We start from the raw sequence: 27,137 nt of genomic DNA, 5'->3' as shown, positions 1-27,137 counted from the left end.
ATGCCAGGGACTAGGGGAATACATCATAAGAAGGCATTGTATGAGAGCTGCTTTTGCAGAACTACAAGTCACGTTATGTCTTGTTAGGCTTTCAAGCAGAAACCTCTAGAGATTCACAAAATGAAGCCTTCTTCACATAAGGGATTCTTTCTCACACTATGAGAAGGTAGACAAACTCTATTTTTCCAATTTTTCTATTTGGCCAATTTTTCATAAATTGGATTTATTTAAGTGAGTGATAAATCAAGTCCATTATTCTAAATCACACTCCTCAGTTGATTGTCAGCCTTGTAATGTGGGAGTCTAGTTCTACTTACCTATTTACTATTGCCTGTAATTGGTAATATACCTGCATTCACCTACCTACAACTGCTTTTTAGGCACTGAGTTTAGTTGTCTTTTGTTTTAAATTGATTTCTGTTTAGTGGATGAATTATTACCTTGTTCTCCCAAATTATCTCCCATATTAGAATTATGCAGTTACACTCTATTAATCTGTTGGATTTGTTGAAGTAAACTCCTTTCTGATCCTAAATTTAGTCATTTGGCACTGAAAAATCTTCGGAACCTTTTAATTGAAATTCTGTTTCTAATTTTATTTCAAGCTGTGTTCGGGCCAGGTCCTGAACTGTTTCCAAAGCTAATTTTCTAGTTCCAGTCAGGAAATTGCTTTGCTTTATGTTCCTTAACCACAAGAATCGCATGAGAAGAATCCATGAATAACTGAGATGAGTGAAGGGTTTTTCATATCTGCCAGTGACATGAAGAACATATTCTTAGGTGTTAATATGCACCCATTTTATTTGTTTATTAAAGGAGCAGTATACCCACATTTTAAAAGAGAATGAAAGTTTAAAACTAAGTAAGCCTTATCAGAAAGGTCCACCTATATATACCAGTAAACCCTCAAAGTAGTGCTGCTCTGAGTCCTCTGTCAAAAGAAACACTGCATTTCTTTCCTTCTGTTATGTACACATGGGCTTCTGTATCAGACTTCCTGCCTTCAACTTAAACCTCATTGCCCTGGGCAAGAGCATGCTCAGTGTTCTCCTCTTCCCCCCACCCTTCTATGCTGTAATATGATCCCAGAACCATAAGTGAGCAGGGAGAGACTCAGGCAGGAAGTGATGTCACACCAAGCTAATACTGCAGCTGCTATCCGAAACAAACGGAGAGTTTCTAGAGCTTTTTACTCAGGAATGGTATAACATTCCACAGTATAAATATAGCATTTTAGCTTGCACTATTTCAGCTAGTCTAATAGCAATAAAATGCCTCGGCAGCTTTTCTTCTCCTTTAACTTGAGTGCAATGAATAGGGTTTGTGCTAAGGAAACTTTTTGCCTATTGTTTTATTCATAAAAAAGTAAGTTTTTTGCCATTTATTAAAGAGATACTGACACCAGAAATTAAACTCTTTTTTTACATCTATTATAATATTTCATTTGAAAGCTACTTATAACTTTGCCATAAAGTATTTGCAGGATGGTTTTACATTACCTTTCTGATGCCCCATGTTCCTGTATGAGGGGGCTGCCATATTTGTGCAGCAGGAGTCCGTTAGCATTAGAAACTTTAACTGACAGATTGAGATAGGATAGTCAGGTTGGGAAAAGTCAGGTTTAGGAACTAACAATTACTTACAAAAACAAACCTCTCCACAAAAAACAATCAACATGACCTATAGGTAACTTTTAATGTACATTGATATTTTAAAAAGTCGTTTTTTAGTGTCAGTATCACTTAAAGCTAAAAATGGCAAACAAAGCGTTGAAGCCATTTTTGGTCCTTGTGCGTTCGATAATTAGATTTCAATCCACAGATAATCCCTGTTCAAAATGGATTCCTGCTAACAAAACCGTCACAACAGAGCACAAAGGGAGGGGGCTGCATACTGGTAATCCATTTCTCTACATTGCAAGGACCAAATATGGAGTAGCTTCAATTTCCATGTTTAGCTGAAGAAGTAACAAAAGGACTCTTGTATTTGTCTATATGTATTTTGTGGTCACACCCTCATTGCACCCCCGCCTAATGGTTTTAAAAAATAGTGGTGAGCACAACTTTCCCTTGTTTGAAGAAGTAACAAAACCCATAGATTTGTTTGTAATTAAAGGAAAACGATACCCCGAAACAATGTAGGTTTATATAAAAGTATATTGCATAACACAGCTTTATGCAAAACCCTGAATCATGTAAATAAACCATTTTCATAATAATATAAGTTTTTAGTAGTATGTGCCATTGGGTAATCATAAATAGAAAATTGCCATTTTAAAAAAATAAGGGCCGTCCCCTGAGATCCTAGGATTCGCTGTGCACACAAACATACCAAACCAAACCCTACATGTTAGGTCACATGAGCCAATTAGTGAGTTGCAGTATTTCTGGTCAGGTGATCTCTGAGGCAGCACAGATACCATCACCAAATGGTGGTTCAAGGCAAGAGATGTAAAAGGACAATATTTACTTTAATATATATACCATTTTGGTAAGATTCTTTAATATGCCACTTAATATGCCACTTAATATGATATAAACTATCTGTTGCTTAAGTGTTCATTTTGGGGTTGGTTTTCCTTTAAAACAATTGGCAAAAATGATGTTCAGGCAAATGTAACAAATGGGGCGATCCAGCTCTTATACCATTGTTTTACTGTTCTGGAACTTACCATTCACTAATTCGTTTTATTGAAAGTCATGGCTTGAGAGGTGGCATGCATGATTTTAAAATCATCAGTGACTGAGCCCAAAAAATGTATGTCTGAGCAAGGAACTCCTGTAATATTTTCATAGATATGGGAAGCACCTGTACATCAGTCACATTGGTTTTTGTAAGAACGGTTTATCCTCTGTTATGTATAAAATCCAATATAATTGTATAAAATATTTTGGTAATTTCTGCAAAATATATTCTGCATTGGACTATGTGAATTTCTTTCATAAAGACAATATAGTATAGAATCATTTGTCAGTAAAAATACAATTTGCTTTTCTCCCTTTTGCCCTTTCCTAAAATTCTGCTCTTTTTGCTGCTGTTGAACTTGCCGGAAGGTGTTTGCTCTTCGGTGTAAAGTAACAGGATTAAACAGCTTTTCTACTAATCCCTTCTAAACAGCAGACATTTCTAGCCATATTGATGGGGTTTATGTAGAAGGGGAACAGTTTTCAACCGCAGGGGAGTCATGTTGAATACACAGGCAACTTGAGAGGCAGACAATCAAATAAAAGCACAGAAAAAGCTGTTTAAATCATAATACCACAAATGTGAATATATTTCTGCATTTACCTCCTTTGGGGCAATGAACAATGTGATATCGGAACAAGAGTTTTCTATTATGAGTGAGACAATAAACATTAGCTGCAGCTAAAAGGGATGCTATAGTGAGTTTTATAATGTAGGTTTTGTTTCTAAATTACACTGTTACACTGCAAATTATACACTCTACAATTTAAAATTTAATTCCTGAACCAGCAAGTGTATTTTTTTTTTTTGTAATATTGGTGTGTAGGCAGCCATCTCAGGTCATTTTGCCTGGTCATGTGCTTTCAGAAAAAGCCAGCACTTTAGAATGGAACTGCTTTCTGGCAGGCTGTTGTTATAGTACATTGTCCTACTCAATGTAACTAAATGTGTTGCAGTGGGACCTGGAATATGCTTGATGGGCTGTGTGATATGGCATTTTAGGAAGACCAAGAAAGGAAAATCTAGCATAACTTGATTCTCGTTTTACTCTTAGGGGCCGATTCACTAACTTCGAGTGAAGGATTCGAAGTAAAAAAAACTTTGAATTTCGAAGTTTTTTTTTGGGCTACTTCGACCATCGAATGGGCTACTTTGACCTTCGACTACGACTTTGAATCGAAGGATTCGTAGTAAAAATCGTTCGACTATTCGACCATTCGATAGTCGAAGTACTGTCTCTTTAAAAAAAACTTCGACCCCCCTAGTTCGCCATCTAAAAGCTACCGAAGTCAATGTTAGCCTATGGGGAAGGTCCCCATAGGCTTGCCTAACTTTTTTTGATCGAAGGATATTCCTTCGATCGTTGGATTAAAATCCTTCGAATCATTCGATTCGAAGGATTTTATCGTTCGATCGAAGGATTTTAGCGTTCGATCGAAGGAATTATCCTTCGATCGTTCGATCTAACTATCTGCGCTAAATCCTTCGACTTCGGTATTCGAAGTCGAAGGATTTTAATTCCTAGTCGAATATCGAGGGTTAATTAACCCTCGATATTCGACCCTTAGTGAATCGGCCCCTTAGTATTCTGTTGTTTTTCATCATTTATCTTTTCACCTCTTTTTGTCTGAACTTCTTCTTCTTCGCAATATTTCCTTTGAAGGAAATAAGTCAATCTGTTATTTTATCAATATTATCGCAGTTCCTTTCTTCCATTCAAAATCTTACCACCTGCCTTATTGTTATATTAATCAGCAGAATACATAGCATATTTTTGTGCTGCCAGTCATAACCTCAAGATTTCAATTAAATATGCTTAAAGAAGAGGAGAATCATTGATATCAGGATTTGGGGCAGGGTTTATTTTAATCCATACACATGGCTTCTGTGAGGAACTTGCCTGGTGGTCTAGTGGGGGGGGGGGCGCCCGCCACGTCCGATACATTCGGCATCCTCTTGTTTAATCGCCACATCACAGCCGATCGTCTATCTTCGGCTATATTCCGCGTGGTCACGGCTAACGTCATTACGCTGGCGCGAAATTCAAATATTTAAGGGCGCAGGCGGCTTTTGTTCATTTAATAATACAAAGAATGATGCGATCCGCATCGGAGCTCACCCAGTAGCGCTGTGTTTTCCCGGTCGCAGCCCGTGCGAGACGCCGGCCACTTCCTGCCGGTATTCAGTGTAGAGCAAACAGTATTCTCGTCACTATCGGCGCTGATCCAGGACACGGCACACAGACAACGGCATCAATGCAAAAAGGTTGGCTTTATTTGAACACACACATGCGGTTGTGGATTACAGCGGTGGAAGGCTGTCTGACTTACGCGTTTCTTGCCGGATCACCCGGCACTTCCTCAGAGTCAGTATAGATCACATGACTCGAGACTTAAATAGCTAAAGTGATTAACATCCGTGTTAAAAATACAGGTGCATTTAAATTATCAGTATATAAAAATTCGTTATTATAAACAGTGCATATTACTTTTATGTATTTGTATGATATCTCTAAGCAAACAATTAAATTATTATTATATTATTAAAACAAATGAAATTAATAAAAGGTGACCAAAAAAACAAGTGATATGAATTAATTATTAAAAATAAAAATAAAAATAATAGAATTATCCGTGTTTCTCAATCTCCTTGTTCAGATCAATGATATTGTAATAAACTGTGTGTTTAAACATTTAAAAACACTAAATGCACTTCGGCATGATTATAAAAACATATACACATGACTATAAAAAATAATTATGTTTCCTATGAGGACTAATTTTGTTACTATATTGAATAGAGTTACATTTTTCGTTAATATTAGTGTATCAATTTAATCTAATTGCTGTCAGTCATATTGAGCAATAGGAAACAATTGTAACTTCTTAGCTATTTTTTTAGTATCTAAAGTCATTTGTAGAGCAGGAAAATATTTTATTTATTTAAATGAAATGTCTTTATATCTTTTATTTATTTTTTATTTTTTATTCTGCTGTGATATCTTTGTTAATTGGTAACTGTACATATCCCTATATATATGTATATATGCACATATCCACATACACATCTATATATCTCAGCAAATAGTAAATAGTAAGCCAGAATTGGGGATCTAATATATATCATATTGTGTATCATTCAGTCCATTTCCAATATTTAAGTATGTTTTTAATCAGTCACACTATTACAATAAATTGAACCAATGATATTGCAATATGATAGAAAATATAATGAAAAATATAGAGAATTGTTTTTAAAAAATTAATTAATGTTTTATTATTTCATTTGGATTAATCAAAATATCTGGGGAATATGGTGTTGTTCACAATGGGATAATAATATGTGAAAGAAACCCATTACACACCGATTCTTTCTAGAGAGTAATCTGTATATAAGAGTTAAGCAAACACTACTATCTCACTGTCTTATGAAATACTTAATGTCTCCTTCTTTGTTAAGTCCTTTCGGTTTCACAGTGTTCAGGGTCAGTACCCAATGGAATTCTCTCTTAGAGAGTTTTTCCTCTAAATCTCCTTTCCTTTTACCTAGTTTAATGCACTCAATTGCTTGAAAGGTTATGTATTGCTCATTTGCCTGATGTTTTTCTATTACATGCTCAGCTATTGCTGATGAAATATCCCTTCTATTTATGCAGGCCAGATGTTCTAATATACGATCTTTCAATCTCCTAGTAGTTTTACCTACATATTGTTGTCCACACTTACACGTGGCCAGATATATGACATTCATAGTTTTGCAATTTACATACATCTTATTTTTATAATATTTTTTTGTATTGGTACTCTGAAATTGATCAGATTTGTTAATAAAGCGGCAACACTTACATATGTTCGCTCCACACCTGTAGGTGCCCACTACTTTCATCCAATTACTGTTATCTACCTTGTTAATATCTGGTAGCATACTAGGTGCCACTTTGTCCCTAAGATTAGGGCTACGTCGATATACTATCTGTGGTCTTTTGAGGTCCAGATTGGATAGTATAGGGTCTCCTTCAAGTATGGACCAATGTTTGTAAATTATTTTCTGTATTTGTTTTGCCTCTGTACTAAATGTTGTTATAAATCTTACCCTTGGGTTTTTTTGTTCATTTCTACTATTTTTTGATGTTTTTAACAAATCTGTTCTATTTTTTGTTATTGCATTTTCATAGGCTTTTTTTACACAGTCTGTTTCATAGCCCCTTGATATAAGTCTGTCCCAGAGTTCCATTGATCTCTGGTGAAAGGTGTCCCAAGTGGTACAGTTCCTTCTTAATCGGATGAACTGACCAGTCGGTACACCTCTCAGCAGTGGTTCTGGATGGCTGCTCTGTCTGTGTAATAATGAATTCCTACTTATAGTTTTCCTATAAACATCAGTAAGAATGTGTGACTCGTTAGTGGTAAATTGTATATCAAGAAAATCCATCGTTAGTTGATCACTCTTATAGGTAAACTGTATGTTATTATTATTATTATTGCAATAATCTACAAAACTTATTAGTTGTTGTTCATCTCCATCCCAAATGATGATCAAATCATCGATATAACGATAATATCTTTTAATATGTTTTATGTAGGGATTATTCTCAGCATATATATGCGCCCGCCACGTCCGATACATTCGGCATCCTCTTGTTTAATCGCCACATCACAGCCGATCGTCTATCTTCGGCTATATTCCGCGTGGTCACGGCTAACGTCATTACGCTGGCGCGAAATTCAAATATTTAAGGGCGCAGGCGGCTTTTGTTCATTGCCCAACCTAAAGGTTTGTTCTGGGTTTGGGACACCTAACTTCACAGCTTATTTCCAAGTTGTAATCCTACCCAATAAATGAGCTGCCTTTCATTACACAGAATAACAAATTGCTTGGTAACTACCACTGAGGTTAACCAAAGCTATCAAACGATATTGTATTCTGCACAGCACTGCATTCTGATCAGTCTCAGGCCATGTCTTCATATTTAAAAAGAGATGTAGGAACACCGTGTCCTCTGAAGAAACTGATGTTCAAATTCCCCTTAACAAGCCTGTCTGCCAGATTACTGTGGGAGCGCCTTGCACAGAAAGCTTTTTATTTTCAGTAATGATACACTATCTTTTGTTTCACTTCACTGCCTCTGTGACATAAGAGTAAGTGATCCTCTCTAGAGCTCCTTAAAAATGCATTGTGAGCAGGTGCTGGGAACATGTCAACACCTTTGCTGTGGAGGGTTTGGAAGAATGTTTGTTATAAATCTATTTAGCTCTTTTCACTGCAGTGAAGTTTGTGTATCTGTCTGCGGACAGACAGAATACTGGTACTGAACCTATTTCCTACAAGTACTGTGAATGGTTAGCAATGGCTGAGTAAATAAAAGCTTAAATTATGGTAAACACCAGTAAATATTAAATCCTGATCCACAAATTCTACAAAAAAGAATTGGATGATTTTCATTATAAAAATGACATTGTTAAGCTACTAAATGTTTGTTTCTAATGACTTGGATGTCAGCTTACTTCTTTTGTTATTGCCGTTGGGCTCCTTTTTTTGTTTAAAAATGTATTGCTTAGCAAAGTATCATATAAAGACCAGCTAATATCATGCCACTGAACTGCATGTACCACTTCCCATGATCAGCAAATACGTAAAAGAAATTCATGGAGTCAAAATCAGGCCATACATAAATAGATATGCTCATTTAGCTAGGGCACCAAAGCAGGTCTTCGGCTGATCTAATCAACCCCAGTTTAGGTTAGTCTGGGCTCTGTAAAAAGATTATCAGCTTGTCAACGCTGCAGCAGTGGTTAGAGTACTGACAATTTCTATTTGTTTCCTGATCTGATCTATGCAGACCCATCATTTTCAATTGTTATACATGGGCTAGTAAGCCAAGTTGAATAGCCAGCTAAACTAAAGCTTAACTAAAGAAGTAGGTTAGAAATGTTTGTGTACCAGCCATCTGTACCATGGCAGCCATCTTCCGGGTCTTCGTGTCTTCTTCCTGTGCTTCAGCAATTTCCATCAATTTCTGCGTATGTGCAGTTGTCACAAACTGGGACTGCCCTGAACTCCGATCCCTGAATCTGCACCGAGGGGTAAGTAAAAAATTAAGGGGCATTTGCCCGGGGTAGCAGCTAGGCTGAGGGGGGAGGAGGGGGTCTATGTGGGGTAGGGGGGAAGAGTTTTTTTAATAAGGGGTTTGTTTCTCCTTTAAAGAAATAGGGAATGACCATGAAATAGGCTAAATGGTTAGAAACAAGAGGGACCTTTGACACCTGGGCCCCACTGTGAGTTTTCCTGGTGGCAAACAAGGGAAAGTTGTGCTCACCACTATTTTTTAAAACCATTAGGCGGGGGTGCAATGAGGCTGTGACCACAAAATACATATAGTCAAATACAAGAGTCCTCTGCACTCAACCCATTATCAATATATTTAAGACAGAGACATTTTGTGCATACTGCTACTAAAAAATGCCTTACCCTTTAAACAAAACAGGGATTGTTTGTCCATATATTGCAATATATTTAAGCTGGCCAACTACATCAAAGTCATCCCATATCTGGCCAGTCCTACGCTTAATTTTCATCTGATTCATTAAGAATTCTATGGTTTAATTATACATTTTATAAAAGGGACGAATACGTTTTACCTGCAACTTACTAGCTGCTTTCAAAGTAAAACTCCCAAACTTGGCTGCCCTTTTATTAGACACCAGTGGGATCACCTGACTATAGCTGGGAAGGGTGGGAGCTACAACATGGAGCTGGTCACTGCTCCTGTATAAACTATAACAAACAAGGGAAAGTTGTGCTCACCACTATTTTTTAAAACCATTAGGCGGGGGTGCAATGAGGCTGTGACCACAAAATACATATAGTCAAATACAAGAGTCCTCTGCACTCAACCCATTATCAATATATTTAAGACAGCGACATTTTGTGCATACTGCTACTAAAAAATGCCTTACCCTTTAAACAAAACAGGGATTGTTTGTCCATATATTGCAATATATTTAAGCTGGCCAACTACGTCAAAGTCATCCCATATCTGGCCAGTCCTATGCTCAATTTTATCTGATTTTATCTGATTCATTAAGTTTTCCTGGTGGGCCAGTCTGACACTGATCACCTTTGTCAAATTCAGAGAATGCCATAGTATTCTTAACATTTGAGCTAATCTGAAATTGTGTATATTTTGGCTATTTTACATTTGCATGCTCTATCGCATATAAGCATTATTTATTTTAAAGTGGTCACTTTTTTACTCTTAAGGGCAAAGACACACGCTGCTATTTCGGGAGATTAGTCGCCCAGCAACAAATCGCTTCTTCTTCGGGCAACTATTCTCCCCAAACTGTCTTCCCGTCAGCTAGAATGTAAATCGCCAGCGCGAATGCAGTTCAGGGAGATTAGTTGCCCCGAAAAAGAAGCGGTTTGTCGCTGGGCAACTAATCTCCCGAAATAGCAACGTGTGTCTCTGCCCTAAAATTGAGGTTGAGCTAGAATTGAGGTTCCAACCACATAGGTCTTGACTTTACCACATGTGTAGCTGCAGAGTTAATTTCACTGCAATTGGACCTGCACTTTTTAACCATAAATCCACCCTAGTGTGTAAATGATACAGAAGCAGACCACAGGTTTTATTGGCATGAAATCTGCTGTTAGCATTATATGGGAAGCCACTGACTGCAGATTTACGCTATTGAGTATGTATTGCTTACCTGGGAAATGTTTCTTTATATAAGCTTGGTTTCATGGGGCACTTTAGAGGGAAGATTTTTTAAGGTTCGAATGGTAAATTCGAATTAGAATTTTCAAATTAGTTTTTTGTCAAAACTCACAAATTCACATAACTTAGAAAACTGACCTTTAATAAATGTGACCCTAGGTATAGCAATTAAATGGATGTGACTTAAAGGACATCCATTTGTGCGTGTATACGGCCCGCAATCCGACCGCCCATATCGGATGCATTATGATCCAAACGTTGGGCCCTAGGGCCCACTATCGGATCGGCCCGATACTGTCCACTTCAATGTGGGTATATCGGGGAGAGATGCACTCGTTTGGCGATCTCTACCTCTATGTCCACCTTAATGAACAATATTACATTGTGACAGGCAAATTTGTATTCGCAAAGTGTTAGGGGTAAATTTATCAAAGAGTGAAGTTCCGCCACTAGAGTGAAATTCCGCAGCTCTCCATTCATTTCTATGGGATTTTGAAAGGCGTATTCATCAATGGGTGAAAGTGAAAGTTCACCCTTTGATAAATACGCCTATAAAAATCCCATAGAAATGAATGGAGAGTGGCAGAATTTCACCCTAGTGGCGGAACTTCACTATTAACTTCACTCTTTGATAAATATACCCATTACTCTTTGTGAATTTTATTACATTTTCCCCAAAATGTGTTATTGTCCTAAGTATATTGGTTATGGATGACTGCCAAGGAAAATTTGTCTTTGTATGAATTTTGCAATCACAGCCTCACTACACCCTCCCATAATGGTTTAAAATTTAGTGGTGAATGCAACTTTCTAATTTTTTCTTAACCTTTTGCTTTCTTGTTTTCTCATACTTTATAATATCCTTAAAAAAATCTTAGCTGCTGCTGCTGCACTCTGCGGAGTGATCCCTGATCCAGTGTGCCCTGTGGCTGCCAGCATTGTGTAATCCTCAGAAAATACCTAAAGCCTATCAAACACTAAACACAGCAGCTTTCTCAGTGTTCAGAACTAATTTCCAGATAAACCTGCTATCTCAAACAAACACTTTGGCACAGATATAACATCTATGCTATAAATGTTGCCCTTAAAAAAAAAAACGACTAGCGTGTGGTGAGCAAGAACACACACATCACTGTAGAACAGTATCGATTGAGGCTTATATCTACACTGGCTATGTTTATTTACTATGCACTACAGTCATAAGACCTTGGCCAAGCTGTGCAGTAGTTTTAAAACAGGAGCCCTCCAAGTCTTTTTAAAGTGTTTGATACTTGATTTAACATATTTTATTCTTTAAACTGCTAAAAAATTGACATCCAGTGTTGCAGTCATACAGACAATTTACAGACTATTTTTTTTTAAATCGGATGGTTATTACATAACTAGACATAAAATGTATGTTGATTTTCATATTATAAGCCTAAGTAGCTGACTGTTTTGGCTGTATCACTCCCCACTATCCTGTGTCATATGCAGCATATGTATAGATGTCTGACGAAGGGGCCCGCCCCCGAAAGACACGCAGGGGTCCGGCCGCTTCACTTGCTGTTGAGTGTCTGGTGAATTTTTCGTCTCTAGGTCCATGTGCATCATCCATATAGGTGTTTGAATGTCTGTATAGTGTTGTGCATGCTGAAGGTGTAAAAACAGAATACATACCTCCCAACTGTCCCTTTTTCGGAGGGACAGTCCCTCTTTTGACAGCTTAACCTGCAGTCCCTCATTTGTACTGGAAAGTCCCTCTTTTTCTCTGCACTGAACAGCCAGAAAAAGAAACAAAGTTTCTCACTTAATTGGCTTTTAGCAGAGAGCCCAGAACAGCTAACAGGTGCAAATAAGATACTTTGTAACAATTTTGAGACACAAAAACACAGTTTAGATAAGGAGAAATATTTTCAAACTTTCATAACCTGCCAAATCTTGTAAAAAGAACATGGTAATTAGGGGGTGTGGCCACAGAAAGGGGTGTGGTCAAAAATTGCTGCGCTATGTGTGGAAAAAAAATTTTTGTCCCTCTTTTTACTTCCAAAATGTTGGGAGGTATGCAGAATATGTACGAGTGATACCGCTCCGGCTCACCGCAATTGTTCTTTAAGATACAGGCAGGCCATGGATGTGTCACCGGGTGCTGGATTTCCTTGGTGTCCCACGCCACCCTGAACAGGAAGAGGAAGAAACTAAATTTCCGCACACCGTAGTACTTTAAAATCCAGAAACGTTATTAATCCATGTTAAAAGGCACACATTACATCTAGCTTGACGTGTTTCAGGCATAGGCACCCTTAATCATAAGCTTATGCCTGCACCCGAAACGTGTCAAGTTAGACGTGATGCGTGCCTCTTAACATGGATTAATAACGTTTCTGGATTTTAAAGTACTCCGGTGTGCGGAAATTTTGATTTTTTTCCTCTTCCTGATGGTGTAAAAAAGATTTATGCAGATCATGCTTTGTTTGTATTTAAAGGAGCAGAGAGGCAGTAAATGCTCTAGTTCATTCTGAGTGCAATGAATATGTCCTGTGTTGATCATAAGTTTTTAACCTATTGTTTTAATCTTGAAAAATCTTTGGTTTCTGATATTCATTGAGCAGTGGTGATATTGAAGCTACAGTGTGATTGGTCCTTATGATGTAGATAAATAGATTACAAGGAAAAAACTTTTGTTATAACTGTTTTGTTAGGGGGACTGTTTTGTGCAGGGGGACTTTCTGTGCACTGGTAATCTAATTATTTACCTCACAAGTACCCAACATGCAGTTTCTTCAAGTTAATTGTCTGCTTTGTTCAGCTTAAAGGAAAAGGAAAGGCTTGGTGCAGTTTGCTGCTGATAGGAGCAAAGGGGTTTCAGGTAAGTCAATACAATCTTGGGGGTGCCTAACATTTGGTACCCCCAAGTGCACCAAACCTTTCCTTCTCCTTCAAGCAATTACAAAAAAGTAGCTTTTTGTGATTAAACAATACACAAAATGTCTGCGTAAGCTTTATTCATTTAACTCATATTGAACAAGGGGTTATGCATGGTAAGCTTTGTCATCCACAATCTGCACTACCACAGGCTACAGATCTTCCAAGAAAAATACTTTCCATAATTTAAAATTGAGATTGATATACGCCTATTAATTGCGTAAATGCAGCATGTTTAATTTAAAAACACACAATGAGACTTCATATCGTAACTAGTCATCCTGGGGCCTGGGTGCAGGCAATGCAACCCCCCATCCTCTCTGGACACAATTTTCACACCGGATTCACGTTGGCGAGCCCTACACTCCCAGTTGTTCCTCAACTGATGGGACTGTGCAAAAAACACAGATCTGATTAGCCACTTGTACAGCCAGGCTAATATAAAAAGCGTTAGCTGATGTTTTATGAGATGCTCAAACCTGCACCTCAAAAGGCATGTCAAAAATGTAATCTGCAAAGTCCCTTGTAATAAAAAATAATTATGCCAACAAAGCCTTTCCTTTTCGGGTCTTCATAAATGTAGACATATCAAATAATCCTAGGACACCATTGCAAATATCCAGTGGGATATTCTACGAGATTAACGAGTCACCAAAGTATCTGTGTCTCCTTTAGGTTCTAGTGAGAAATAGCAGACACCTCATAGGTGCTGATAATTGGCCTTGCTTCTCACGGAGCTATAATTAGCACCTTAGTAATCAATATAGAAGCACTTGAAGATCTAGTCCTAAAAAATGGCAAATGCTAGTAATAAACTGAGAAGTGCACTTAGCTAGTGCTAGTCAGATAAATTTTTTTCAGTTGCCGCACCTGTATTTATCATGTATGCTGGCTAGTCTTTTTTTACTGCATGCTACAAATTCTACTCCCACCTGAATAAAAAAAGGAATTAAGATAAATGATTATTAAAAAAAATATACCCCACTCTCCCAAACCACACTTGGGAGTAACCAGTAGTAAAATACTGTACTAGGAGCTGTGTCTGCAGCCCGAGAATCCGCTGTCCCACTGTTCCTCTTCTCTTCTTCTTCTGCTGCTCTGCAAGAGCAGTGGATTTTGATGCAAAATCCACCACGTCTGCCTGCACCCAAGCGGAGCTAATGATTCAGTGTACAAGCAGTGTAGTAGAAAAGGAGCAGCAGGGCAGGATTATGCATATAGGACCACACAACACGGATAAACACAGGCCGAGATCCATGTCGTGTGGCCCTATCCTTAGTAAACTATCATCTCGGATATTATACTATAGAAAGTACATTTATAATAATAAATATAGAAAAGTGATGCTCCGTAACGTAACTACGCAGGGGCGGGCCTCGGTGCAGGCCGTGCAGCCAGGGCCCCCTTCCGGGTGCAGTTACATAGTTACATAGTTAAATTGGGTTGAAAAAAGACAAAGTCCATCAAGTTCAACCCCTCCAAATGAAAACCCAGCATCCATACACACACCCCTCCCTACTTTCACATAAATTCTATATACCCATATCTATACTAACTATAGAGTTTAGTATCACTATAGCCTTTGATATTATGTCTATCCGAAAAATCATCCAAGCCATTCTTAAAGGCATTAACTGAATCAGCCATCACAACATCACCCGGCAGTGCATTCCACAACCTCACTGTCCTGACTGTGAAGAACCCCCTACGTTGCTTCAAATGAGAGTTCTTTTCTTCTAGTTTTCCATGCGCCTTTGTATTGTGGGCCCAGGTCCGATCGCACCCCCGGTAGTTATGCCCCCAGTAATGCTCTATATATCACAACATATCATTACTTTAAAAATAAAGCACGATAATAATATATTACCTCCCCACATTATCTAACACATTGCAACCAATTTCTTTAGCTCATTGGAATCATTCTGTGCTAAAGATTCTAAATTGAGGCTAAATTGATCGTTCAACCTGTTGGCCCAAATGAACAATACAAAGCTGGACATGCTGTGTAAGGCTGTTCTAATGGCAGTGTGTCTGACATCAGTCTAGCTGCTCTAGCAGAATACTTTTAACACATCTACTTGTTTGCAGCCTCACAAGTACATTGTACAATACACAGCACCGTAAACATTCATCTCCTAGGTATTGTATACGTATATGCTTCATGCTGCATCCAGAAACATAAGAGGGTTGTTTATGAAAATCCGAATTTATTCAGATTTTTTAATTGAAGTCAGACCAAACTAGAATCCATGATTTGCCCTTATTTATTATTAAAAGGCTCAATTTGATCTGATCAGGGGAAAAACTTGATTCAATAGAGTGAAAACCTGAATCTTATGGGTTTTTTTCTGAGTTTTTTCCTGAAAATTCCAAATAGCATGATGGGACTGTGCAAAAACACAGTCCTCTCCCTCTCCCAGACCTCTCCCATTGACTTCCTCACAGGTCTGAGATGGCAGATTTTCTGATTCAGACTTTTTGCAGCATCAGGCTTAAATAAATCCCCAAAAAAAATGTAAATTTGAGTTTTGCACAAAAAGCCCGACCAGAGTTTAGTACACAACCCCCTAAGTGTCTACAGTACATAAGCTAGAAATATATGTAAGGCAAACTTTGTAGTTTTTAGTGCACCATTTAATAACCTCTGTCTCCAATAGCTTTCTAAGTTAAAATTAAAAAAGCCGCAGTTCTATGTATTTCGATTTTTCTTTAGAGTGTCATCTTAGTTTAGGCATGAGTAAAGAAAAATTTTATCTCTTCAGTAAACAGAATTGCATTTCGCCTACAGGTTCACCCATCAGTGACTCTCTCAGCAGCTGTCAAAATGTTATTCATTACAGCAGCCTCCTTTGTTTAGTTAAGAAATCATTTTAAACACTTCGGTTCACGTTTGTGTGAAAGAGGCTAAGTTTGGCTGCTGGGTCATGTTCAAAAGTAAACGGGACATGCGTAAAGGCAAATGAACATCTAGGGGCAGATTTATCAAGGGTCGAACTTTGAAATTCGACCATCAAATAGGCTAGTCTGACATTCGAAGTTGAATTCAAAGGATTTTAAAGATCATACTATGATCGTACGATCGTGTGATTTTACAAAAAAATCCTTTGACTTCTCAAAACTTAGCCAAATACTGGCTAAAGGTTCTATTAGGTCCCCATAGGCTAACATAGCCATTCGGCAGGTTTAAGGTGGCAAAGTGTCGAAGTCAAAGTTTTTTTTAAAGAGACAGTACTTCGAATGGTCGAATAGTCGAAGCATTTTCACTTCGTGTCGAATTTGGCCTATTCGATGGTCGAAGTAAATTACTTTGAAATTTGAAGTTTTTGAATTTGAATATTCACTTTGAAGTCACGTTGATCCTTAGTAAATGTGCCCCCAATGAAAATGAAAATGAAATCCATTTCTCAAAAGAGCAAACAGATTTTTTAATATTCAATTTTGAAATCTGACATTGGGTTAGACATTTTGTCAATTTCCCAGCTGCCCCATGTCATGTGACATGTTTTTCCCATGACAGTATCCCTTTAAGACATTGAGACATTTTGTGCATACTGCTACTGAAAAATGCCTTACCCTTTAAACAAAACAGGGATTGTTTGTCCATATATTACAATATATTTAAGCTGGCCAACTATGTCAAAGTCATCCCATATCTGGCCAGTCCTACACTCAAATTGCATCTGATTCATTAAGAATTCTATTGCTTCATTATACATTTTACAAAGGGACTAAGTTTTACCTGCAACTTACTTGCTGCTTTCAAAAGTAAAACTCCCAAAATTGGCTGCCCTTTTATTAGACACCAGTGGGATCACCTGACTATAGCTGGGAAGGGTGGGAGCTACAACATGGAGCTGGTCACTGCTCCTGTATAACTATAACAAACAAGGGAAAGTTGTGTTCACCACTAATTTTAAAACCATTAGGCAGGGGTGCAATAAGGCTGTGACCACAAAATATAGGATGCAGGCTTATGGCATAGCCACATCTGTTTTTCCCAGTGAAGTAATTGATGTTCATGTGTATTAACTGATGGAGCAAGCTGACACTACAAAAGGTTAGTTTTAATTGTCAAAAACAGCTATAATAGCAACTATAGTGTTTAATGGTATGGGAGGAACCCGTAACAAATAACATAGATCATATCCATTGACTTGTTATCGGTTGTACCCCTTGGTTCATCATGTAATCAAGCAATATGATACCTCCCACATGTGAATAGATGCAGGTATGCACTAATGAAAAGTACTTCGCACACATTCATTTATGCCCTATTTAGGGTTAGATCACACAAGGAGATTCAGGGAGATTTTGTTGCCTGGCGACTAATCGCCTCGTCTTCTGAGCGACAATCTCCCAGAACTGCCTCAACGTGTTTTTCCATAGACTATAATGAAAAGTAGCCTGAGCTAAAGCACACGCAGTGATGCGTTTTCGGGCGACTATGGAAAACGCATCGCCACATGTTCTTTAGCGCAAGCGAATTTTCATTATAGCTTATGGGAAAACACGCTGAGGCAGTTCGGGGAGATTGACGCTCAGAAGACGAGGCGATTAGTCGCCAGGGGACAAAATCTCCCCGAATCTCCTCGTGTGAACTAACCCTAAGTGTCAGAGAAAATACTTATCAGCTAAACTCAGCTAATACAAGGAATGTGTAAATATACATTTATATTTATGAATATGCAAGCATAGCATCTAAAAACCCAATATACAGAATGTTTGTGAAGATTCTCATTCATCCAGGTCATGGTATTTCTGTATAAATAAGTCAAATCAACTGGACTTGCTGTGTTTTTTCCTTGAAGATGTTTCAGTCATCCAACTGGTTTTGTCGATTCAAAATTCTGTTATTCAAGGAAAAAAAATGATCCAGCCAATTACATTATTTGCCACATCTATATCCTCAGCTGACCCTGCACTCAATTTAGGCATGCCACAATTGTACAGATATTAACAGGGCTATTCAGTTGAAAATTCAAGACTTTGACCTTGGTCAACAAGGTTCTATTTTACCTGAAGCTTAGTAATTATGATTTGAGTGTAAGTAAATATTTTTATAGGGCTTTGTTTACTCTTAATTTAATCTATTCATAACATAGCTGAAACATTAGTTTAGTGCATAACTGTCATGTTGCTGGTTCTTGACATATAAAGAGTTTATTGAGATGACATTGTGTGAACCTTAATTGCTGTCAGCACTGGTAAATATGTAGGCTGAGAAGTGGCTTATGTGAATGATGTGCTGAGCAGAAAAGCTAATTTATTGCAACAAAGCAGCTGTAATAGACTTCTGAGGAGTGAGGCAAGGATGCGTTAATTACAACTGAAGCTTATTCTTGCCAAGGGATACGGTTCACAAGCTGTGTGTTTCATTGTCTTAAATTTTTTTTTTATTATTTGTATATGAAGAAGGAGATTGGGTTTCCATGTTATTAATTGATTCAGTTGCCACTGATTTTAAAATACAGCAGAGATGGCCTTCAAGATTATTGGGAAAGACTCTGCATAAAATGGCCCTTTATTAGCTTCCCTTTCCCTTCTCAATATAATGTGTAGGCAGGTACTTAAAGCAGGTAGCCAGGGTGAACTGGGTTATTTGTGCTTGGTGTTTAAAGGAAGATTGGGTTAAACAGTAGAAATAAGTAATGTGGGCCGCAACCTATAAAATATTCAGTCCCGTTGTCGGAAGCCGCTGATGAAAGGGGGTTACAGAGTACCAGATGGGCCACATATATGGATCTATATTACAACAGGATTTCATAACTTTTTTATATAAATTTCGCAGCTTATTTGAATTACTGTTGTCTAATGTAGGAAGAAATTTCTCTGTACAAAAGCACTGGGAATCATTAAGAATCCCTGGTTTTCCAGTAATTCATACATTATATGTATCAAGCATATTCATTGTGCCTCAGATGCTTTCTCTTTACATGTGCAAAGGCCCAAAAGAAAAGCTACAAACTATGTGCAAGTTTGGCAAAGGCATGAGAAGTATTTAGCTACACATTCTTTTCTAAATTAGCTTTATAGGATTCAACTAGATATTTTCTCTTATTGGTCTTACCAATTCAAGTCACTAACTGAATATTATGATTACAACTCTAGAATACAATTACACTTTTTCAGGAAATTATTCCATTATCATTTACTCAGGTTATTTCTTTAGTTCAAATGCTGTATGCCAGAAATGTTGTTTTAGGTGTATAGATTGGGTGAAGGCTCAGATGCTACTGTTAGCAGCCCATTAACCCATGTATATTCTGTAATAAAAATGCTTACCCCATCTACATCCATCTACAGCGGGGTTTGTGTGCCTTACAGTTGTTAAACGGATCTTTTTTGTGTTTCAAGCTAGCAGCTCAGTAAGACAGGTTGCAAAGTCTAAGGGTAAGAGCACACCTGGCGATTCGGGGAGATTTAGTCGTCTGGCAACTAATCTCCCTGAACGGCTTCCCCTTGTCTTGCGCTGGCTATAATCTAAAGTCGCCTGCGCATGGCACATGAAAAGGCGCTTTGTATTCCAAAGTTACCTCACGAGGAAACTAAAGACTAAAGAGACGAAATCTCCCCGAATCGCCAGATGTGCCCTTACCCTAAACTGTTACAGTTTGCTAGATTAGGTAACACATTTTCAGCAGCATCAAAGGAATGCCACCAACTCATGTATTGTGACAAACCAGCAAAGTATTGGCTGAATTTGCTGAGTATTAACTAGATCACAATGGGAAATAGCATTGAATTGTCCTGGCTGAGCCACCAAATGTATCAATCATATAGAGCAAGACCATAAAATTATATTAAGGTTAAGTTAACTAAAGGGGTTGTTCACCTTCCAAACACTTTTTCCAATTCAGTTGTTTTTAGATTGTTCCTCAGAAATAAAGACTTTCTCAATTACTTTCCATTATTTATTTTTTACTGTTCTTCCAAAATCTAAGTTTAAAGTTGAATGTAGTGTCTCTGGTGTTTTAGTGTGGCAGCTCAGTAATTCAGGTGCAGACTCTAAACTGTTACAATTTTGCAATATTTAGTTGATACATTTCGCAGCAGCATCTCTGGAATATTAGCAACTATTATATCAATTCTAACATCTGCCTGTAATAAAACTCAGGGATTCTGCTCAGCAGGGACAAAGATAAGAAATGTATCAACTAAATGTATCAATTTAAAACAGTTTACACGGTTGGCGACCCCCCCCCAGAGCTGCTTCAGAAGGTGAAAAATGACACTTTACACTTCAATATTAGAAAAACGGTCACACATAGAAAATAGAAAGTCATTGGAAATAATCATTATTTCTGGTGCTCTATCTGAAAACAACTAGTTGTTTGAAGGTGAACCACTCCTTTAAAAGCAAAATCTAAATTGGGCAAACTGGGAGATTAAAGCTACTCTACTGTATGTTGGTCCTTTTAAGGGCAGAGACACACGGTTAGATTTGGGGAGATTAGTCGCCCAGCGACAAATTTGTTGTTTAGGCATAAATCAATGAATGTATCTGATTTTTTTAATTTTCAGAGACTTTGTGGCCCCACCCCCTTCCCAGGGTCGGGCCAAGGGGTAGGCAGAGTAGGCACGTGCCTAGGGCGCAAATCTGGGGCGGCGCCAGCCACGCACCTCCTCTGTCGCCTACCCCCAGTCCGGTGCCCGACACTTTGTGATTTTTACGTCTTCTTGCACTCCTGCGCATGCACGCGAATGCATTTCTCTGCAATTTGCCCATGCGCAAATTCTCGCATTCGCAGAAGCGCAAAAGAAGTAAAAACCATTGCTTTTCTTGCGCACGCAGGCGCCACCTTGCGCATGCAGGCTGAGCTGGCGCTGCGTCCGCCGGCTTGCCTTGGGCGCCTGTGCGGCCCGGCCCCTTCCTTACTGAGCAGCTTGTGGGAAACATGGGAGGGTAGAAAATGCAGCTTTTTCAAAAATGTTATGTTTATAAAACACTTTAACTGGAAACTACCCCTTCAGGCAGAGGTTTAATGCCTTTGTAACTGCTTCGTGCCTTTGTAACTGCTTTGGTCAGCTAAATTGAATGTATATATGTGTGTGTGTGGGATGATTTGAAGTCATATTAAAGTCTCTGAACTGGAGAGATTTTGTATGGACGAATGGTCAGAAATACCACCATCCAGAATCCACACACTCATCAAAGGCTATGGGAGGCGTCTAGAGTTACATTTACAAAAGGAGGCTCAACTAAATTTTTATGTAATATCTCTGTTGGGGTGCCCTAATTTATGCACCTGTCTAATTTTGTTATTCTGCATATTTTCTGTTAATCCAATAAACTTTATGTCACTGCTGAAATACTACTGTTTCCATAAGGCATGTTGTATATTTAAAGTAAGTTACTACTTTGAAAGCTCAGCCAATGATAAACAAAACTCCAAAGAATTAAGAGGGGTTCCCAAACTTTTTTCATATGACTTATATATATATATTATATATTATGCAGAAAATCAGTTTTTTAATTATAGGGCCCCTAGATGTACTCACCTAGGTAAGTATGTAAATTGACTGTAACTAAAGTCACTTCTTCCCAGCAATGCATTATAGAGCATTTTTTAGCATGTTAAGTGCCAAATACTGTCTCAGGGGCACCCAGACTTAACCCATTAACTGATTGTTAACTAAGCCACAGTCATTCCAAGCAGCCATGTTGTAAATATTAATGAACCATCATACTAATTATAGTAATCCCTGATGATATTTGTTATCACTGTGAAATGCATAAATAAATAAATACTATACAGTAACAACATTATTTATTACCAGTAATGTTCAGCAAAGTGAAGGATCAGCATTACAAACAGAATATTTGCATGTATTCCTTTTCCGTTTTTGCTCACTTTTCTACTTGTGTTGGAGTGGGGCTGTGAAATAGAATACAGCCAGCTGAGCCCTTGCAGCTTCCCTTGCTCTCACTGCAACAACGTTATGTAGTCTATTATGTTGAAGGTGTCCCTAAGGGCAAAACTAGCTTTCTTAACAAAGAAAATCACTTTACACAAGGCCTGTTTTTATGCTCTGCTGGTTCTAGTTATTGTGCATATATCAGTGGTTATTGACATTCTATGCTTACTTTTACAACCCCCCAAGGATAGTATTTTGGGCTGCTGCAGTTTAAATACAGTTTGGGTCACTGACTGGAGGACATTGATCATGTGTTAAATAAATACTAATAAACTAATAAATACTGTTGTTAATAATAATTTCCAAGGCATTACTCAAATGGGTATTTCTTTTTTTTATTTTCGGCAAAGCTGATTTTCAAATGAAACAAAACTTTACAATTTAAAACTGAATGTTAAATGTTGTATTGAGTTCTCTTATATGTTTTACTTCAAAGGGTGCCCCAGAAAAGAAGGCCACAACGTAAACTTATTCATAATCAGTTGTAGCTGAAACTAGATACCAAATTGTTCCTCCATCAGGGCCAGGCCTGGTTGGCCAGATACCCCCCACCCCAGTGGCGTAACTACTTGCCTGTGGACCCTGGTACAGGATGAGCACCCAAGCTCCCCTGCTGGGCCCTCCCCCCTATGAATCACACATTCCTTTGCTTTCCCTCCTTAACCCCTTTTTATCCTTCTGCATTCCACATTAGGTTCCATGCCATCTTTTTCTTCTTCTGCCCCTTTTATACCAAGCTAGTGTTATCTTGAAGTCATTCCCAGTAAGCGGATAAGACAGAAAAAGTTTTCCAGCTTTTTCAGTTAATACTTTTGGGTCTAACATTTGATCAACACCCCCTTAAATAAGATATGCATTGATGTTATTTAAAGGGGAACTCCCGACTTTCAAACCAAAATTTGATAATGAAGCCCACATAACACAGAAACCACTAATATACCCATCACAGTTACCTGTTTCTTCAGAAAGTATGAATAAATGCCATTTTCTATGCTGAAATTCAGCTGTTTAACAGTTCTTCTCTTTCTGCATCATTTGAAATCCTGGCATTAAAGGAGGGACTAAACACTGATGTTACAGACAGAACGCAGGAACTACATAACCCACAATGCATTGCACTGTGATGTTCCATTCCGTATTAAATCAAATGTGCAGGGAATTGTGGGGTTTGGGGGATGCAGGCTAAGGACAGATTGTTGATACAAAGTAACAGTAGTCAGCCAGCTCCACAAAGTAGTCAGACAGATTAGCAGGGGAGCAGGGGGCTAGGCTCAGAGAACTGTTCCAAACCATTAAAAATCATTAAAAGTCTGCTTATTGTTTAATGTATTTTGCAAATTTGCTTGAAATTATGTTTACTTTTCATAAAGCTTAAGTTATGTTTGTGTGGAGTTCACCTTTAAAAACGTTGTGGCTAATCATAAGGTATTTTAGTATGATTACCCATGACCATCATGTGCAAATTGCTGCATATTCCATTCTAATGGATCAGGAGGAAAAGTTATTTTCTGGAACTTTGTTGGTAATAGGAGAAAAGATTTCCTGCAGGCGACAAAGTGCCCTGTCTGTCTTTGCCCTAACTAAGCAAGCGACCAAAAAAATGTACTGCACAACAGTTGTCTCACAGTTGCAGCAAATTACAAGTTGGACTGACAATGTTTGATTATTCACTCAGCAGTCACATATGTTCATGCACAGACAGCTGGTCTTATTAGAATCTGTAGTATGTGTGATGCTTTGTGGTGTCTAGAAAAAAAGAAAATGGCAGGCACTTGCAATATATCTTGTCACTCTGAATGACCTATAAATTATACTATTGTATGAAAATATATATATATATATATATACATATATATATACACACACGCACACTTTTTACTTCCTTGATTGCTATGGGTGCATGCCCTTGGATGCCTTTTTTCCTTTTGTATGTTGCTTTTAATGCCCTCCCCTCTTTTACTCTATTGGTTAATGTATTCTGGTGATTGGCGGGTTTGGGGTATATATCTGGTATACTTGTCTACTTTTTGTTTAGCCTATGATTAAGTGCCAAATGGCATGAAACGCGTAAGGCTATGTATTAATTTGCTTTGTGGCCTAAATAAAGTTCTCAGTTCTTTTACAAGCCTGTCTGTGGGATCTGTGAGTGCCTAGATATATGAAGTGGGAAGGAGCACACCAAAATGTCCAGGCAATGCCTTAATTCATATGCAGATTTATTGAGTGCACAAGCTTTCGGGGTCAGAACCCCTGAGGAAGGGGTTCTGACCCCGAAAGCTTGTGCACTCAATAAATCTGCATATGAATTAAGGCATTGCCTGGACATTTTGGTGTGCTCCTTCCCACTTCATATATCTGTGCAATATTTGGCTTGGAGGCTGCCAGGGATACGGATGCACCCAGCAAGCAAGTAAGTGGTGTGCGGCTAAACACTATTGTTGATCTGTGAGTGCCTGCCATTCTCTCCTTTGGTTGGATACCTCCACCTCAAGCTGTGGGTCTGGGGCTAGGGGTTGCCACCTGCCCGGTATTTTACCGGCGGTAAATATTATGGTTGATCCCAATATTATTAATAGAGAAAAATTATAAATATATTGGAAAAGGTGGCAACCCTATCTGGGGCATGAGCACCAGACCCCACATACTATTGGTGAGATTATAAACTTATCGGTTTTGTGACCTATGGCAGGTTGGGTAAAATAATGTATAGCACCTGATCCTAAGAGGTTGAGCACTTTGTTATTGTGTAGAAAAAAAAACCCCTAGAACAGATGAGATTAGAAGTAACTTGCATTTAAGGTCTAGGCTCTGGGATTGTCAAGCAAAAAACAAGTATCCAGAGTCTGGCCACTGTCCCATTTGGCAGCTTAAAGATTCAATATAAAGAAAGCAAGCAAGAGGAAATTAATTATGTAGCCCTATGGGGAATTTAAAAGAGAAGCTCCCACCCTAACAAAGGACAGTTTATAAAGAACTTTTAATATAAACTTGAATTCACAGTACAAAATGCTCCCCAATGACTTGACGGACCTTCATGTTTGGAGGAGAGAAAAGTCAAACAGTAATGTTTTAACCCTGCAGCTCTTCTGGTCTGCTAAGAGTATTGTAGACGCTGCTGTTCTTTCAGGCATGCCAGATGTTGGAGTGATTCCATCCCCTTTCATTATAAAACATTCCTATCCATCAGCACATAGGCGCCTTTTAGGGCTATTCCACACGGGGAGATAGCGACGCGTTTGCGGTCGCGGCGACAAAGCGCCGCGACAGTCGCCGCGACCGGCGCAGGCGACAGTTTTGTATGGGCGCCTATGTAAAAACGCCTGTGCTAACCACACGAGGCGATGCGCTTTTCAACAGTCGCCTGAAAATGCCTCGCCAGGCTTTTTCAGGCGACTGTTGAAAAGCGCATCGCCTCGTGTGGTTAGCACAGGCGTTTTTACATAGGCGCCCATACAAAACTGTCGCCTGCGCCGGTCGCGGCGACTGTCGCGGCGCTTTGTCGCCGCGACCGCAAACGCGTCGCTATCTCCCCGTGTGGACTAGCCCTTAAGCTTTGTCTTAATCAAGTTTTCTCTACTCAGTAAAATGACCTCTCCTCACAGAGAAAATATGGTTGTGCCTGAAAAAGTTCAGTGTAAAAAATAAATAGATAAACTGTGTGAATTAATGTTTTTTTCTTAAAATACCAAAAATGTAATGTATAAAGGCCTGAGTGACTGGATATATAACATAATATCTAACATAATAGCCAGAACATTGCTTTTCCTTACTGAACAGTTATGTCCCATATGGCCCTCCTTCAAGTCACTCATTGGTTGCTGTCTGGTAACAGCTGCAAAGAAGGAAGTGGCTAGTTCTAGTTCAAAGAAGTTCTGGCTATTACAATGGACATCTCTTAATGCCAATCTTTAAAGGTTACATTTTTGGCTAACTAACTATATAGAAACCATTTTTATTTTGCACAGCCTATTTACCCAGTTTAATTTTTACACTGAACAGTTCCTTTAAAGACTGTTAATTAACTCTTCCCTGCTTTAATTCAATTGCACATTTACACATAGATTTGTTTTTATAAATACAATATTTTATTTAAATTGACTTCCCGCACTCCAGAAATGTACAGGTAAATTCATTTGTTCCTGACCATTGTTAATCTGTGACTGTGGAAGGCTACATAGATTGTATCTCCATTTAGACACTGGGACTGATGTGAATGATAAACACTTTGCTAAAGCTTTTTCCAATATTTTCTTATAGTATCTTCTATAAATTAACATATCTAAAAACGCACAAGGTTACCTATTTTTATATAAGGAAGTGGTGATAACTATGGTTTATACTGTACTTCAGGTATCCCCAACCCCTTGAATGTTGCTCCCAGTGGCCTCAAAACAGTTGCTTATTTTTGAATTCCTGGTGTGGAAGCAAGTTCCGGTGACATAAAAAGCCTATAAAAAGATGTACTGCCAAGAAGAGCCTCCTGTGGTCTGACAGTCTCCATAGGTGCCTCAAATTGCACTTTTTTTTTTTTTTTTTTACAATAGTCACAATACTCAATATTTTTGATGCTTGCGTTGCTCCCTGAATCTTTATGAATATGAATGTTGCTCACGGGTAAAAAAAGGCATTGCAAAGTGATTACTATAGCAATGTTTTCACTGTTTCACTGTTTTCAAACATATCTGGACATTTATCTCTCCATTATGTAATTTTGAAACCAAGTATATTAATGTAAAACTATTTATCCTTTGAATACACATACTTTTTTTTCCTGTTTCGTTGGTTTCAAATAGTTCACCAGAAATAGACTTTTTCCAATTATTTTCTATTTGTGACCATTTAACCTATATTGAAGTATAAGTATTAATGTTTCACCTTCGAAAGCAGCTCTGTTTTAAATGGATACATTTAGTTT

General features: G+C 38.2%; 1 protein-coding gene across 9 annotated transcripts in view; it reads left to right on the top strand.

The window, feature by feature from the left end:
* LOC108707141 (autism susceptibility gene 2 protein) overlaps positions 1 to 27,137 on the top strand; it is a 279,082-nt gene that overhangs the window by 69,844 nt on the left and 182,101 nt on the right. The window lies entirely within an intron of this gene.

The sequence above is a fragment of the Xenopus laevis genome, chromosome 1S (assembly GCF_017654675.1).
Source record: "Xenopus laevis strain J_2021 chromosome 1S, Xenopus_laevis_v10.1, whole genome shotgun sequence".
NCBI lineage: Eukaryota > Metazoa > Chordata > Amphibia > Anura > Pipidae > Xenopus > Xenopus laevis.
The sequence above is the reverse complement of the archived record's forward strand: the minus strand, read 5'-3'. Positions and strand labels throughout refer to the sequence as shown.